Raw genomic sequence first — 5,329 nt, forward strand, 5'->3', positions numbered from 1 at the left:
GAGCTTGCATCACAGAAAAAGAAGGGCTTGAAGTTGACCATATTTGGAAATTTTCACATACACATGTTTTGCACCTTGCACTTCATGATCAATTTTCACCAATTTCCCAATTCTCACTCATTATTTCACTTCATGGTTACATAATTAAGGGTCTCCCTTCCACAGGCGGAGACAGAATCGAAGGCTCGGTAAGATACTCTTTAATATTGTCAAAGGCTTTTTGGAAATCCTCGGTCCAATCATGACGCTGATCTTTCCGGAGGAGCTTGAATATCGGCGCACATGTGGCAGACATATGGGATATAAATCGGGAAATGTAATTCAAGCGACCAAGAAAACCTCGAACTTGCTTCTCAGTTTTGGGTGCAAGCATCTCTTGTATTGCTTTGACCTTGGCAGGATCAACCTCATTACCTCTCTCACTGACAATAAAGCCCAATAACATGCCAGAACAGACTCCAAATGTACACTTGTTAGGATTCAGACGAAGCTTATACTTCCTCAATCGCTGAAAAAGCTTCAACAAGTGCTTAACATGTTCACCTTCCGTTTTTGACTTTGCAATCATATCATCAACATACACCTTAATCTCCTTGTGCATCATATCATGAAACAAAGTAGTCATAGCACGTTGATACGTGGCTCCAGCGTTCTTCAAACCGAAGGGCATCACTCGATAACAGAATGTTCCCCAAGGTGTGATGAATGTTGTCTTCTCCATATCCTCGGGTGCCATTTTAAATGATTATATCCAGAAAATCCATCCATAAACGAGAAGACATTGAATTTAGCTGTATTATCTACCAACATATCAATATGTGGTATAGGAAAATCATCTTTCAGACTAGCTTTATTCAAGTCTCGATAGTCCACACACATTCAGACCTTTCCATCTTTCTTAGGCACGGGCACAATATTGGCCACCCATTGAGGATATGTAAAACTCACCAGAAACCCTACATAAATTTTCTTATGAACCTCTTCTTTAATCTTCACTACCATATCAGGATGAGTTCTTCTGAGCTTCTGCTTTATAGGCACGCACTCAGGCTTCAAAGGTAGGAAATGTTGCACGATATCAGTATCTAGACCATGCATGTCTTCATATGATCAGGCAAAGACGTCGACATATTCTCGTAGAAACTCAATCAACCCCTTCTTAACAAATTCTTCCAGGAGTGCCCCAATCTTCACCTCTCGAACACAATCATCGGATCCCAAGTTGACTATTTCTAAATTCTTAAGATGTGGCTGAATGATCTTCTCTTCGTGCTCAAGTAGACGGGTAATCTCACCAGGAATCTTTTCAATATCATCTTCTTCAGCCTCAAATACAGGGAACTCAAAGTTGGGAGATGGTGTTGGATCATTATGTTCAATGGGTTTGATCAACCTGCATAATGATTTTGGATATAAAAGATATTTTAGAATTCAAACAAGGCAAATCGTTATGCAGATGAAAAGATTGATTTTATTCTATTTTTAAGGTTTTATGTGATCACCAATTTCATGCAAAAAGCAAAAAGTGAAAATAATTTGGAAAAACAAACATGAATTTATTGAATGAAATATCATTGTATTTATGAGCCAAACAATGTCATCACTCCTCCTTTTGGCATGGGAGAAGGGTTTTTAAACAAACAGCGAACATTACATTGACTTATGGACGACTGTTGGAACATCAACAGCGACCCAGTTATTGCAGAACCCTCCAGGGATGACAAAGTTGCCAGAATCTTCCTCTGCATCCTCTTCCACAACAGCAGCAGCTTCCTCGTCTTGGATGGTGTGGATGAACCCACCACTCTGAAACAGTCCAAACTTGTTAAAGGTGGCTGACGAATACCCTATGCCAACCCAGGTCTTGAACCTTGGTCTTCAGTAGGTAGCAATTTTCCACGTCATGTCCGGGGGCACTGGAATGATAAACACAATGTAGCTCAGGATTATACCATCACTGAGGGTTGGTAGGTATAGTCGGTGGGTCGCGTGGAGTGATCAGTTTTCTCTCTATCAAAGAGGGATATAGCTCTGCGTAGGTCATAGGAATAGGATCGAAAGTGATCCTCTTCCTCTCATAGTTGGTACTGGTCTGATTATTGTTTCGAGGTTGGTAGGCCTGCTGTTGAGGGCGGTGCTGTTGTTGTTGATATTGTTGATGTTGCTGTTGCTGGTTATTATTATGCTGATAGTGCTGGTTTTCTCTGAAAACAGGTGCTATGTAAGCCGCCTGATGCTGATTACCGGCGGGACGCACGGTCTTCCTCCTCATAGAGGGTCTTATGGGTTTTAATGGGAGGTCACAACATGTGCCTCACTATCTTTCTTCTTTCCAAACGCCCCATATCGTTTGGCAGAAGAGCCTTCTTCTCTAGTTAGGCGCCCTTCCCTGACTCCTTCCTCCAAACGCATCCCCATATTCACCATCTCGGTGAAATCAGAAGGAGCACTGGCAATCATCCGCTCATAATAAAACGAGCTCAAGGTCTTCAGGAAGATCTTGGTCATTTCTTTTTCTTCCAACAGAGGCACAATCTGTGTAGCTAGTTCTCGCCACCTCTGGGCGTACTCCTTGAAAGTTTCCTTGTCCTTCTGGGACATGGCTCTCAATTGATCCTTATCGGGAGCCATATCCATGTTATATTTGTATTGCTTGACGAAAGCTTCGCCAAGATCATTGAAGGATCAGATGTTTGCGCTGTCCAAGCCCATGTACCATCTCAGGGAGGCACCAGACAGGCTGTCCTGGAAATAATTAATGAGGAGCTGATCATTTTCGGTCTGAGTCGACATCTTCCTCGCATACATAACCAAGTGGCTGAGAGGGCAAGTATTTCCCTTGTACTTTTCAAAGTCAGGTACTTTGAACTTTACAGGGATTTTGACATTAGGAACCAGGCAGAGTTCCGCAGCAAACTTGCCAAAGAGGTCCTTTCCTCTGAGAGTTTTGAGCTCCTTGCGGAGCTCAAGAAACTGATCGTTCATAGCATCCATCTTTTCATAAACGTCTGGGCCCTCAGACGGCTCAGAGTGGTAGATCGTGTCGTCTACTCTTGGCATAGTATGCACGACCAGAGGTGGAACGGCGAGGACCGGGCTAGATGCCGGTAGAGAAGCAAACGTTGGGGCGAGACCCTTAGGAACAAAGTTTGCGGGCATCCCCCAGGGAAACCCGGCTGGAATAGCAGCTGGCGCAAAGTGGGCGCTAGCCGCAGGGACTGTCGAGGAGACAATCTCAGAGATGACTGTCCTCTGGGGAGGAGTTGAAGGCATTGGAGACGACTGGCTTTTGGCAGCCACGAAAGACTCCATCAAGGCAGTCAGTCTGGCCATTTCCTCCTTGAGTTCTCTGTTCTCTTGCTCTAAGTGATCCATCAGTCTTGAAGTGTTGGCTCTGGTGTAGTACCGGTGAGTCAGCTTGTCTTCAAAATAAATGAAGAACACAGAGTTAGACCATTGAACAAGAAGCCTGGAGCAAAACCTGCTTATGCACATGATGCATGCAATGCTTGTGCATATGATTTGTTTTATTTATCATAGGAACTTTAGAGTCCTATTTGCAAATATTGAAAATATTAATCATTTAGACATATATGGTAATCTTATATCAATAATATCTGGAAAATATTTTTACACCAAAGAAGTACAGTCTTGGTAACCAAATACAATACAAGAGAGAAGGGAAATGAACATCCTATGGAACCCTAGAAACAATCGTCTAAAGCTCTGGAGACTGGAAGATACGTTGCACGAAGCCTCTTCACCTCCCTCTCATAGGCTGCTTCCATATTTGCCTTCTCATTGGCGATTCAGTCGTACTTCCTCTTCCAAAACTTGGAGGACTGAGGAAGAAGAGAAGTCACCACATCATCAGGCTCGTCGATAACCTGATGCTCAAGAAACTCTATCAATGCATCCTTATCTCTAAGCTGCTGAAGTAACTCCTCTCGTTCACGGATCCAAGCACGTGAACGGTCTTCGTCTCTCAACTCCTCTACTCCTTGGTCAAGGAGGGTTGAAGGCCCAGCCATAACCAAAGGTGTAGGTCTCGGATACTCATAAGGCATAAGGTACTCGGAAGCTCTCCTCCTAACCCAAGAGGTATAGGGTTCCAAAGCAATACAGTTCTTCGGACCAAGCTCTTTCCTTCCCTTCTTATGGATCTTGCGCCAAGCGCGAACCATCCTTCCCTTCAGACCTTGGGGATCTTTACCGTCTTGAAAGAACACACCCTCTAACAAAATGTTATTAGGTTTATCCTTTAAGGGGAACCCAAGCTGACGACGTGCCAAAATAGGGTTGTAGTTAATCCCGTCACATGTACCAAGAAGAGGCACATTGGAGAATTCACCACAAGAGTCGATAATCTGCACACCATTATATACACGGTTGTACCAAAAGATATCATCATTAGTGAGAGACATAAGCCTCGTGGACCACCGTAGACATCCTTTGTTCTCCTTGAAGGCGACCGTTTGCGGCAAGTGCAAAATAAACCACTTGTATAACAGAGGCAAACAACACACAATGGTACCACCACCCTTTGCATTCCTCATATGCAAAGAGAAATAAGTGTCACCCAACAGAGTCGAAACGGGATTAAGAGTAGAGAAAATCCTAACAGCGTTCACATACACGAATTTGTCGAAGTTGGGGAATAACACTAGCCTATAGATGAGAAGTACAAATATGGCCTCAAAGGAGTCCTCACTCATGGCCTTCCCATACATAGTAGCTTGAGCAATGAGGAACTCCGAAGGGAGACCTTGAATTCCACCTTTGGTAGTCATATGAGCACCAACCAGAGATTCTTCTATATGCAACATATCAGCAATCTCTTGAGAAGTAGGAACCCTCTCTAAGCCACTGAATGGCAACTTATCTAGAATAGGTATATCCACAAGGTAGGCATACTCATCAAGCGTAGGCAAAAGCTGGAAATCCGGAAATGTGAAGCAACGGTACAAGGGATCATAGAACTGCACCAATACACTCATCAGACCTTCGTTCACTTGAGTAGCCAGAATAGATAGAAGCTTTCCATGACGAGCCTTGAATTCCAAGGGATCTAATACATAGGATGTCAAATTCCTTAGCTCTTTCAAGTCGGGTTGTCTGAAACTGTACTTCTTCGTATTCCTTCTTTGTTTGTCCATGTCTGAAAAATTTGCAAATAGACCTCTTAAGTTCCTTGAAAATTTTCTCATTGTTGATGATATGGATGCAAATGGGTGCATGAATGCATGGATGCAACAATCACACATAAGGATCAAGCAAAGCACACCATACAAAGGTCATGGGATGGATCAAGTCATCCTTAATATCAATC

Source organism: Lathyrus oleraceus, chromosome 6, assembly GCF_024323335.1.
Source record: "Lathyrus oleraceus cultivar Zhongwan6 chromosome 6, CAAS_Psat_ZW6_1.0, whole genome shotgun sequence".
In the NCBI taxonomy this organism is placed as follows: Eukaryota; Viridiplantae; Streptophyta; class Magnoliopsida; order Fabales; family Fabaceae; genus Lathyrus; species Lathyrus oleraceus.